Source organism: Echiichthys vipera, assembly GCF_963691815.1.
Source record: "Echiichthys vipera genome assembly, chromosome: 5".
NCBI lineage: Eukaryota > Metazoa > Chordata > Actinopteri > Perciformes > Trachinidae > Echiichthys > Echiichthys vipera.
The window spans coordinates 8,647,199-8,660,558 of record NC_139830.1 but is presented as its reverse complement, the minus strand read 5'-3'; the positions used below and the strand labels follow the sequence as shown (position 1 = coordinate 8,660,558).

General features: G+C 40.7%; 1 protein-coding gene across 3 annotated transcripts in view; it reads right to left on the bottom strand.

The window, feature by feature from the left end:
- The window catches only part of LOC310947264 (galactosylgalactosylxylosylprotein 3-beta-glucuronosyltransferase 1), a 70,701-nt gene extending 62,902 nt beyond the window's left edge, over nt 1-7,799 (bottom strand). For all 3 annotated transcript variants that reach the window (XM_083914039.1, XM_083914041.1, XM_083914040.1), the window contains exon 1: nt 7,411-7,799. The gene's annotated coding sequence lies outside the window, so the exon portion shown is untranslated. The remainder of the gene's footprint in view (nt 1-7,410) is intronic.
- Between the last annotated feature and the right edge of the window lie 5,561 nt (nt 7,800-13,360).

The window sequence follows — 13,360 nt, the reverse complement described above, 5'->3', positions numbered from 1 at the left end:
CCTTTATACATGATGCAATGACAGAAACACTCTTTCCAACTTCCTCCCAGTGTGAGATGGGGTGTAAGTCAATGGTGTGCTCTATAACCTCACTTGTTACTGTTACAATTAACTGTTAGTAGCAAATATGGTGGAAATATCACAAAACTTGACTTAAAAGAATTAAGTAGTCATTCAAGAGCCTAGATTTATGTTGGACTGATTCCTATTTGTGGGTACACCAGAGCAGTTCCTCTTATCAAGCGCAACAGAAATAAGTATATTCAGGAATTCTTATACTTTGGTAGCATCATTAGCACTCACTGGATTCAATACACATCAAGACCCTACCTATTAACAAGTGCAGTGTCTTTTTATTGACTGCTGTCCCCTGAAAGTCAAAGATTCAAAAAATGTGCACATTTCTGCTCCATTTTTAGTGTAGTTTTTGCACATTACCTTGGTGGGCTAACTTGGATTGTTCACTATATTTAGTGGACGTCACTGTCACCCTGAACACCGTAAAATATGACAGTTCTACCCTAATAATCTATCCTGCAATGTCAAGTCTGTGCTGCTGTAAGGTGAAATACCAAAAGTTGACACCTTCCATATAGAAAATATGTGCACGAGTTCTCTCTATTGTATCCAACAATGCAAGCCGACACAGCTTGAACACAGTATGGAGTCCACCTACAGTAGGAGTTGAGTATGGCCAATGATGACCATGAGAAACATGTTGATGTTTTTTGTTTTTTTTTGTCTATACACACTATAGCAGCCCTCAAATTCTTGAGTCAAGATTTACTTTTGAAAAAGTAAAATCATCTTGTTGCTTTTCTGTATAACAAAGGGGTCAAAAGATCCAAAGATCCCATTGGAAAGATGAGTATTGTTTACAGTGTAAACACGCTTTGACTACAGGCTAAAGCAAGAAACAAATGGTCTTGTTCACTTGTCCCTATACTGTCCACTTTACTCCTATTAGTGCTTTACCTAATCTATTTTGACCATCAGTATATGGTTTATTAGGTGCGAGAGAGATGTTCATCTATAAATGCCACTCACTTTGTGTTTATTGTTTGTGTGTAATGCTGTCTGTAACAGGAACACCTCTTCAGTATATGATCACTTTATTTAGATGTAGGGTTTGCTCTAATTTGTAAATGTAATTTTTCAGCTTTTGCAGGAAGGGTTTTGAGTAGTCACTGATTCAAATTATTGCATTTTACATTTGATACACTTACTTCCACTGCTGTTGCAACTAGGTGATGCTTACAGTATAAACCTGTGCATTGAGCAACACCAGGTAATGGTGATCACTGGCCAGTGTTGTGTTTAGGAGGATACTGAAATAAGTGTGTTCTTAAGGTGATCCCTTTCCCCCTGCAGAGGTGGAGGGACACTTCTTGTTAAAGCTGAGGGATTTACGACAAAGCCTAAAGGATTTTCTCAAGAGGGTAATTGAGTGAGCTTGTTTGTGCCTCAAAACCAGGAGTTTTTGTTGTGCCTTGTGTTTGCCATCGCTGTTGCCTAATCTGTGAGTAATTACCGCAGCTCTCCCCGGGAGGAAACTGGATGTTTATCAAACAGACAAAAAAAGTATTACATGGATTCACTTCCAAAATCTTTTTATATTTGATGGTCTTAGCTGCAAACAGACTCCACTCTGGTTAAGGATGTCGATATTAATGAGCGTCAGGTTGAAATAACAACTTTGGTAACTTTTGTAGACATTTCTCCTCACATCTGATTCCAACCTAAAGAAATTAGGAATTATGTAGTCACATTGCTTGATTTTTTAGGTCAGCATAGATCTATCACAACACATATGTATTTAGTATACCTGTTTAACAAACACCGTCAGGTCACACCATCATTGCATGGACAGAGTGATGACACAGGAAGCCCTCTGTCATTATGGGAAACGATCATGTCAGCCTCCTTCAGCTCAGATACCTACTATTAGGCACATATAGTATACTATAAGGCTAACATTTTGCTCTGAGCATCTCCTCCTCCTTCCAAGCTGAATGCTCTGCTGTACAGTAGACACGCTGATTATAGGTTAAGCTCATTTTGCCATAAAGGACAGTAGGGCTCTTCGTTTTCGCTCTATAATGTTATTATTACACTCAAAGAAAATATCTCGAGATACAAGTGAAGAAATAAGTGTTTTCCTCTTTGTTCTTGGTCACTGTGTGTGGCAGAATATGGTTTGACAGTGGGGGAGGTAAAGCTCGAGGGCTGGGTCAGAGGCTTTGCTTTGTGTTTGTGGGTATTAGTGTGGACTGTGTGTGTGTCTGTGTGTGTGTGTGTGTGTGTGTGTGTGTGTGTGTGTGTGTGTGTGTGTGTGTGTGTGTGTGTGTGTGTGTGTGTGTGTGTGTGTGTGTGTGTGTGTGTGTGTGTATGTGTGTGTGTGTTTGTGTGTGAACAGTACGCTGTGTGGCTGCACATACGATATGCCTCCAGTAGCATCTCCGCTCCGTCTTCTAATCTTCAGCAGGCCTGATGAATGTGAACACAACTGATACCACACTGCCAGCTGTCCCTAATACCTTATTTTTTTTCTAACACAGCAGTACTGCCCCCAGGGACCATGGGTAACCACAAATGCACATAATGAGATTATACCCAAAAAAAATCATTAAGAAAAGGGGAAACTTATTTGAAATGTGCAGTATTATCGATTGAACCAGTAAACAGCATTACAAGTCTTAGCAGCAAATCCCTGTGAAACAGAAATTATGCTGTTGCATTTCATTGACACTCAAAAAGAACGTATTCAGCAGATGCAAAAGGCGTCGCTTGTTAGAGGTCTTTGTTTGCAAAAAAAATTCCTCCTTGAGTTCTGAAAAAGGAAACATGCTCTAGTGTAGCTGTTCAAACTAGCACAATGTTTTCTGTGTTACACACAAGCTTTAGTTTGACAATGATGAAATAGAAGTGAAGTGGAGATCTGCGGACGGAATTAACTGAAACAGCATCAACATGAGAGCAATCAAACCCAGGGTCTCTACTCTTGACATGAGCAATAATGTAACATTTGAGAGGTTGACCGGGTTTTTAACCTGGTTCCCCATTGAATAAATTATGATCCTCAATGTACACATTTTCCGAAGTACCTCCAGTTTGACAAGGTTTACAAAAGGTGCCTTGGTCAGAGTCAAGAGCAATCATACATAGCTACCTCAGGGAGACACCGACAGACACATTAGGCAATAGACAAATAACCAAAAGCACAACATTCAGTCCACTCTGAAGACAAAAAAACGAATTAAAATCCAGCTTTCATCACACTTTAACTACTCCATTCCTTTGATTTCAATGCATTTGATTGTGACTCCTATTGCTTCCCAAGTTCAAGGATAGCGTTCCATCCTCCTCTCATAATCCTCAGTGTTCAAACCGGATTTCACATTTAAGTACGTGGTGATGTCGTGATTATCTTTGGCAACCTTTGGTGAAATTGCCGAAACAAGTCAAGATGAATTGTACAGCTACAGCAGTCTGGGGGAATTGAACATCTAATTATTCTGTGCTGCTGGTCACTCCGAGCTACTCTGATGTACCGCAAGCAAACAACTGCTGTCTCTGGAAGGAGAAAAGCTGCTGGAGAGAAGACAGAGAGCCTCTGCCAGCACAAGTCTGTGGAGCGCAGTTTATTCTAATTCCTCTGCAGGACATTAATGAGCCAGGATAGTGGCTGTCTTAATGGGCAGCCAGACAGATTTTAAGTGCCCCATGGAGTGTAATCCATAGAGGTACGACAGCACTGCTGCAAGGCCCAACAGATTGATCTTAGTTTCATTTTGCTATGACTTTGCTTCTAAGCTGTTCATTAAAAAAACGCATGTGTTTTAAGCCCCTGCCTTTGGTATCACCATTGTGAAACCATGCAACTGTTGTTTTTGACTGTTAACTAGACGGACTTATATTATTGAGCAAATGTCATTATTACAAGCAACCTGTACTTATTAATGTAGTTCTTGCTTTCCTCTTACCATTTGAACAAAATCAAGTAATATGCGAAAAAGAACATAGTGCATCATGAACATCCAGGACAATTATTTTGTTTTTTTCAAGACACAGCTTCTCTTTGCATACCATTACCAGAAGCGTTCTCTAAATTGCTCTTGTTGTTGATGCTGTCCGAAATACAACACACTTTGGATGCAGGAGGCCTAATCTAGTCCTTTTTAAAAAAAAATTGTGGTATTTTTCAGTAAACTGGAATGAGGAGTGTTACTTTTTTTGTTAATTCATTAACTTGGATTGAGAACTTCAGCCCTTTACTGAATGAAACATCCTGGTTCTTTTGGTATGAGCATATATATGTATACATACATACATATATATATGTATGTATATAAGTCATAGCTTGCTGATGAAAGAATACAACTGTAACATTGCTGGTATTTTTTACGGTACGAAAATGTAAACCTCACATAGGTATTCTAGTATGTCTGCAGCAGGTAGGTACATGCAAACTACAGTAGATGACACCTACATTCTACATGTGTCTTAGATTCAGACTTAATGATTGTCGTCAGTAAAAGATCAGACTATTGTGGCATCCCTCTTGGAAACAGTCATTAATATTCATCAGATAGAATCATCACTTCCAATGGCAATAATTACAAGAGCAGGGTGTGAGAGCCCATGTAGCTGTCTGTGTAAGTGTGTATAAGACCTGCTCATGTTCTATCTACCCATATGTACCTAAGCACATACTTTATGTACTGTATGTTGTTCAGCCATATACGTAGAGTATCTGTTGTATTTGTGATGTAAGCCATGTTTTATTCTCATGGCAGCAGCTTTGCTCCTCTGTTGCCTCAGGCCGGGTAGCTCCATGACTGAATCTGCAGAGAAGTTCAGCTACCTTCAAAGGGAAACCTACAGAACACACATCAAACATAAATGCCAGTGAAGTGGGGGTTCAAAAACCTTTATCCGTGGGCTTTTGGAGTAGGTTGACATACTTTACATGCACCCACAAATTTGCCTCTGTTTCTAAACATTTGCAGCCTTGTCCATGGCTTTCGAAACATTTGTGCAGAGTCTAATCCCTTCGTCTTGCTGTGCTTCATGCACTTTATTATGCTGTGTAACGATGTGTGAAATGCTGCTGAGCTATCGGTGACAAACACGTGTCCTCAACATATGGACATGCAACACCTGCAATACAAGATGATGTTTATATATTGTATAATTATTTATGATGACATTTATAGTACAATTTTCCCTATTTTTTTATTCTAAATGAAGAAAAAGGTCAAATTTGGTGCCATTTTACATTGAAGCATTGTTTATCAAGACTTAATGAGCTCTCCAATTAATATTGTTTGACCTTAGATAGGTCTTTTCCAAGTTGATTAAAGACATAAAATGCTTTAATAGCTCTATTCATGCTAGAAAAGCCTATAATTGTGGATTTACAAACCAAGCCAATTAAAGGTTAATTCCATTTATGAATTCTAAGGGTTATAACCCACAAATAAAGCATTGATACGATATTTGTTGACAATTAAAATGGAAATTAATAAATAAATGACTGATTTATAAATGTGTTATATTATTATAACACATTTATTATTATTGTCAGTATGCCTTATTCTATTTTTACATCATACTGTAAATCATGAGTTACAGTGACAGAACTCTGTGTGTGTGTGTGTGTGTGTGTGTGTGTGTGTGTGTGTGTGTGTGTGTGTGTGTGTCATTTTAGCCCCTCAGCACTTTGTGTATTGTATGACCAAGGAGAGGGGGCAACCATGAACACTGAGAATGAAATGACAAGCCGTCCGCTTCCATAAATGAGAACTGGATAGTATTTGCTGACTTTGCCAGACTGAGCAGAAACTAAATATATACACGGTCAGAGAGTGCAGCACTATAGAAGCATGCTAACACCCATGTCAGGAGCAGCTGGTTTCACACACAGCTTCAATGCATGTGAGTATACTGTACAGGCTGAGAAATGGGCGCCAGGTGTTGCTGCCGTAGGACAGATGAGGAGGAATATAAGAGGTCATATAAGTCATTGTGTGTTTCATTGTATTTCCGAGTATGGATAAATACATACACAGACCTGCAGTGACCAGTTTGGGTTCCCCATGTAATGTCACAAATAGACACCCGCAGGTGCACACACAATTCCACAAAGAGTGAATGCATCAATATTGCCTCTGTTCTCCTGTCTTTTTGGGATGCCATTTTTCTCAGACACAGTGGCTTCATTGGGAAAATATGAGCTTGAAAACAACATATTTACCCAATATGCCTGATGTCATGCTGGGTGTCAGTGTGCTATGACTGGACCAGTCAGAACTTCCAGTGACAGTTGGGTTGATGTTCGGGTAAGGACTTAGGACAGAAGCCCAGACCTTTGGCACTGTAACCGCACCGTGCAATATTTTCCACCATGACTACAGAGAGTCACTGCTGAGCACAAACACACATATAATTAAGCACTGAACCCTGCAATATTGATTTTGCCAACGTACATTTCACATGCACACTAGACTGCTACCCCTGACTGTCTTTTTTTCTAGTTCATGATCATCACAGCAAAAATGATGCCTCATTGGAGGACAGAAGTGGAACAGGAATTGAAACAATGCACTGTTGTTTCTTCTCCCCAGGATCAGGGAGCACCTGTGCTGGTCAGCAGAACAACCACATCTTTTCACAGCCAGGGCTAGGTGTCAGAAATGAGAACGTACAGCCCACTTAACTTCAACTCAAGCTTTCCTTTTCTAAAGCCAATGCCCCTTTTTCGTTCGCTTCTGTGGACAAGTTGTTATTTTCTGACTTGAAGACTACAAAAGTCTACAGCTCCCCAGAGTCACCAGTGAAATGCTCTGTCAGACTTTGCTTTAATAAAACATCCACTGTATTTTGTTCCCTTTAACCTCCCCCTTTTTCGTGTGTTTTATTTCTTTCACATGATTTTTAATGTGTATCAAAGGTGACGGATTTCACATTTTTTCATTTGCATTTATCAGCTGAACTTACTGAATCCAAACTCTAACTGGACCTTGTGCATCAGCAGCTCTGCTGATCAGTTTAAAGAAAATCTCTCCATCCTCCTCTCAGCACCCAAATGCTCATCATGAGGATTATCAGCAATTCTTTTCATCAGGCCAACACTACTCTTCTCTCTACCCCCGACTCACACTGCCTCTCTGCGGCATGCAACATGCATAGATTTTCCGTCTCACTTCCACCATGCTGCTGCACGCAGCGACCCAGGGACAAAGATGGCAATCTCCTCCGCTGCTGTTCCAAACCTGATCAGCATGGAAATTGATTAATCTCTATCAAGCTTATATACATGCTTTCAAGTGCTCATTAGATGTATATCTGACCCCACCAACCAATCAGGCACAGAGAAAAGGGGAGATAAAGTGTTATCATTATTTTTACCTCATTCAGTGACTTCAGTGTGAGACTGCTATTCCCAGTGCGTGCGGTAGAAGGACTCCCATTCATTCTAGAAATCCTGTTTTTGTCCTCGATGTGAGTTGTCCCCCCCTTCCTCTTCCTTGTCCCTTGTCGAAAGAGAGGCAGCAGTCAAAGCATCCCTTTCTTTTATTCTGCCGTGCCAGCTGACACCCGCCTTCATGCCTTGGATGATGGAGATGGGAAAAAAAGAAGGCAATAGGCAAAGAGAGGACACGCTTTATTTTCCTCCCTTCCCTCTCTCTCCTCTTCTTGCGCTCACACAGGCTGAAACAGGCGCATGAGGGGGAGACGTCAGAGTAGCAACGATGTATTTGTTTTTGCTCCGTGGCTCTTCACCTCTTCTTTCTCTTGCTCTGTCTCCCTCCCTCCCTTATCCACTCACTCTACCTCTCTTTGTATCTCTCTGCCCCACTCTGTTCCTCTCTGTCCGTGGCTCGTTGGTTCACAGAGAACAGGCTGCTCTGTCGTGACGGGTGGGACACGGCTCTACGCGTGCAGAGACATCTGTGAATGTGCTTATGTTGGGGGACTTAAAGTAGCCTCTTAGCAGAGATTGAGACCACCCTCCCCTCCTCCCTTCCAGAGACGGGCTTTCTAATGGCATGTACCATTAACGCTCGGAGCAGGGTGGGCTGCAGCACTGAAAGGAGAGAGGGGGAGAGAGGAAAAAGGAGAGGGGGGTTGCTGCTCAGAGAGAGGGAGAGGCAGAGGGGAGCAGAAAGAGAGAGAGGACGGAGATGGAGAAGAGGTGTTGAAGAAGAAGATTTGATCAAAGATGGAGAGACTGAGTCCTAAGATCACTGTTCTTTTCATTGTGTAATAAAAACTAACTAAGTAAGCTAAGTGACAAGATGTGTCAGTTTTCTTTGTAGTATGCAGATGCACAAATGACCTCACTGTACAGATCATTCATCCCTGATGAAGACGTAAAAAGACATCAGCTTGGGACATATGCAGAATCACTGTATAAAACAAGACATATGTTGGTTTTGGTTTTGGCGAATGATGAATTAATTCTGGAAGAGCTGCAATTGTGTCACAGATAAAGCATTCCCTCATGCATGACTGGCTGCACAATAGCACACATGCAGAAACATATTGCGGAAATTGAGCAGAATGAACCAAATTTTGAATGCACATACAAAAGTGTTCTGGATGATAGAAAGTCTTCCGTGTATATCTCCAGACACTAGTTTAAGTGATTGGCAGGGACTACCTCTTTGCCAATTCCACCACAACATTTCCATCCCCATTTAAAGAGCACCATCTTGTTTCAGGCGTCACTGAATTAAGAGCCTGTCTGCTGTGGAGGTGAGACAGCGTCTGGTGTGAGGATCAAAAACCACCACCTCGGCCAGCTCACCTCCTCTGAGCCCGGGGACTAAGAATTGGCTCTCCGAGGAGCTCAGCCTAGCCAGAGAGAGGAGAGGAGGGACGGAACACTGAGGTGGGCCTGCTCAAGGGAACCACAGTCTTGGACATTACACAGTGAAAGACAAAACTACGGGGAAGGGGACAGAGAGAAAGAGAGACTCAAGTGTATCACATGCATGAAAATGAAAATCACACAGGCATCCGTACACATTTGTGTTTTTAATTACGTCTTCTACATGAAACCTCACAGGCTATTCATTTTGCCCTTACAGTAGGATGAAAAAAATGAGGCAGCAGCCAAGGGGGAATTGAAATCACTAAATTGCTGCACACACCACCACTAATGTGATGCTGTGTGTAAGCCTGGATGGCCTGAAGAAAAGCCGTGAGATGATCTTGCGACTGCTTGCTACATTTCTCTGCAAAGTGTCATGTGGTATTCTGAGCTGCAGTCCGGCAGTCGGCTCGGACTCTCATGAGTTGAGTTGCTGAATCAAAAATCATGAGAGTGTGACAAGGGCGTTCGACAGAACAATTTACTGGAAAGGATGAGTGAGTGTTTCAGGGTGGCCTCATTATGTAGAGAAAAACAAGGGGGAGGAGGGCTGTTTGAGGATTCAGGGAGCATTTAGAAACACATCTGATCAGGCTGTTGTATTTAGAAAGTAGACTTTTTTGTATGTATACCTGATCGTCCCATGGCTTGTTTATATATTTTGCGTATGTCTCTTTAACGCTGCACGTACCTGAGAGATGGAGGGCTGAACTGATACTTTGTTGATCATTGTAGTTGGAAACACCAGGGCCCGGTGCTCTCTACAAGACTGCCTGAGAAGATCTCTCCTCCTGTGTATTGTAGTTTTGTTGTCAGACATCCAACTGCTTTTCACACTTGACACGGTACACACACATTGACACACCCTAACCACCAACAATATTTACTGACAATCACATCTGATCGTTTCACTTATTTACTATTATCATTATAAGTCAATAAATTATATTATGGCTTGATAGCCAGATTGTGGCAGAATATGATTTTGTCAATTGCTTGTGTGCTGTGAAGCTAAAATCAGTGAAAAATGGAAGTTGCCATTATTGTTATTATGAAAGTGTAGTAAAGTATCCTTAGATTTGTATGGCAAAGTATTCTGTGCATTTCACTTTTGGCTTAAGCATATCCCAGTGGCACTGTGTTCTTATTTCTACAGTAAATATGTCTTTCTGAATTTCATGAAACAATGTAAATATGGGAAAAGCCTCAACAGCAGAGAGCAACAAACCAATCAAACAAATTTTGAGCTTAAGAGGTGCTGGTAACTTGACTTTGATTGAAACTTTCAGACACAGAACCAAGCTAGTATTTTCCTGTTTCCAGTATTTGCGCCAAGCTTAGCTAAGATAACTATTTCTCCAAAATGTCAAATTATTCCTTTCAGACCGTTGCCTTTATAACAGAAAAGAAACTAGAATTCATTATCAGCCTCCATGCTGTGTGGAGTTTTCATGTTAAAGGTATACCGGAGACTCCAAATGACCCATCAGTGTGAATGTGAGCTTGAGTGTGTTTGATATATGAATCCTGTGAAACATGCTTGTGTTAAGGACTATAAATAAACTTGACTTGACTCTTCAGTTTGCGAACAGAACATGATTATGCATAGAGTGCCTGTTCTGACATTGTGCAGCCACAGAGTCAAGGTCATATGTGTTGGGTCAATACATCAAGAATCCATCTTGATCGTCTGATTTATGTGCTGCCATCAATCCTTCCTTGGGAAATAATGCTGTTCGTAAACTCACCATCAACCAATGAGCTTATGTATGTGTGTGTTTAAAGTATGCCACACATGTCTTAAATCTTTCAGAGCTCCACCATGGCTGTCGGTAGTGGCTCTTGCCCTTTTGGAGGAGTATGATTTTTTGTCTTTCCCACGAGCCATCTGGTGCATCTTTTCAGGCCTAATAAGAGGGAAAGAGAAAGGCATTGGAGTTGCAGCAGATGATAGAAATGGGAACTGAGTAGGCCAGCACACACACACACACACACACCCACACAAACACACACACACAGACACACACAAACACACACACACAGGACAAGGGCAACAGATGGAAGGGCCTCGATATGCTGCCGGTGCTGGAGCCAGGCCCGGTGGGCAGGCCCCTCTGGCCTCACTGGGGATCCATTGATTTCTAATGTTCAGACAGACTTTGAAGTTAGGAGTTACATCGAGGAAATGTAATTTTTTTGTTGCCTGAAAAAACTAGATTTTAGACACTTGGGAATTGTAACACAAATGCATTTATTTGATGGATGACAAGTAGAGTTATCGAAATTCTGTTTTGAAATAAAAGTGTTCATCAGTCAGTAGAAGTGAAATGTAGTAGGCTACGCTTTGCTCAAGTGTTATCAGTGAGCTAGACACAGGCTGATGTTACATACCATTTCAGCTACAACAATTTCTTTGAGGAATGTGCTCTGAATTATTTATGTGAAGGCTGATGCCACTACTGCATTATATTGTCACATGCAGTCTTCATTAAGTAAGTTGTTTTTCTGTCTTGCCAAACCAATCTCCCATCATCCCATCATACTGTACATACCTATATCCCGTTGAATGTACAAAACTAACAATTTAATTCCAACACGCAATCAGGGGCTTAATGCTCAAATACATTTTATCCTGCCTTTTTAGTTCTGCCTCACAAAAACTGACAACATACATGTCAATTTGAAAGGAAACACCTCTAACACCTTTTATGCACCTGTAACATGCATCTATATTGCATTATGGGGGCCTTTGTAGTAGATTATAATGTATTCATAATTATTCAGGACTACAGTAATTAACACATCTAATGCCTTCTGATACAACATATCAACATTTATAAAATATTATAGATCTGACTTGTGACGTATAACTTCAAGTGTCTTATGGTTGCTCTTGACTAAAGCATCTGAACTAGAAGTTGGCTGATATAATATACATTGTGACATCATATACTCATCTATACACACCTCAGCAATCAGCTGTAGTAAGGACTCAGTATGCTATAATAGTCTATGCAATAAAATAAGTTATTATTGTTTGTGTTCAATAAAGTGAAGTACATACTGGTGTATTTAAAATAATACATGCTTTATTGTAGCATTGCATTGTTATTGGTAAGTAAAGTGTAATACATTTTCAAACATTTATTAGTATTTATGCTGCATCGTAAGTGATTGAGATGTGAAGAGAACTGTACGTATAGGAGAGGAAGAAGACAGGGGAAATTATATTTTTCTGTTTTTTTTGTTTTTTTTACATTATTACGCAGCATCGAGCAGTTGGGTGTTTGGTGCCTTGTTCAAGGGTACCTCGGCAGTGCCTAGGAGGTGAACTGACACCAGCTCCAGGTACCAGTCCACCTCCATGCTTGGTCCGTACAGACAGTATGTGGAGCTTCAACAAATGACTCGCCAAGCCAAGTCCCCACAGACAGTCCCCATTACAGCTGATTGTTGAGACGTGTATAGGCAGTAATAATGCATCACAACCGCTATCAGTCAATCTCTTGTTCATAACTAGTCAAGAGCATCCAGAAGACACTTGAACTTATAAATCATTATAAGTCATATCTATAATGTTTTATGACTGTTGATACAGTGATTCAGAAAGCATGATGTGTGTGTTTATCCCTAGTAATGAAGCATTATGACTCACTATGAATACCCTCATAATGCATTATAGATGTGGTCTTAATAGAAAGTGTTACGAAACATCTTTCAAATTCTCCTTGTCGTGTCTAAACCATTACAGTGATCATCATTGTTTAAAAGTCATCATTTATTCAAATGCAGATGTAAAAAGCCTTTCATTCTGAAAACCTTTGCACAACTGTGTTTTTTATGTCTTGCAGGATTGCCTGGAGGCACACAGTTACTAGGGAATATGAACGACAGTGTTAGAATGGAAAATGAAAAGGGTAGTAGTGTCAGGACTGTGTCAGGCACAGTTATGCTATTTCTCTGAGCAGCACACACGAGAGTGCAAATACGACCAATAAACAACTGAGTATACTCAGACTGTGGCAGCTTGTCACTGTTTTTCAAAATGTCTTATCTATATGTGTCTCTGAACCAGACACCTCTACAATAAACTATCCCTATAGCGTGGATGAATGACACTAGCTTGTATGTGATGGTTATAAAGAACATTAAACTGATACATGGGCAGGTGGCCGGACCAATAACAGCCTGTGTTATAGCTTACCTGCGTCTACGACCTTGGGCTGTATCATTACTTGGAGGTGAATGTGTTGCCAGGTGACCCCCTCAAACAGTCCCCAAGACTGATAGATAGTAAAGGTGCACTGGCCCTATTTCCTGATAAGAAACGAGTAGTCTTCCTAGAGCCAGAATCAGGCAGCAGCTGTGGAAATGAGAGATCATTTGATTAAAATATTGAAAGAAATAGCTGCTCTGACCTCTATATTGTGAAAAGGTTCATTAGCAGCAGCCGATGAAAGCAGATTATTTAAAGCTACATTT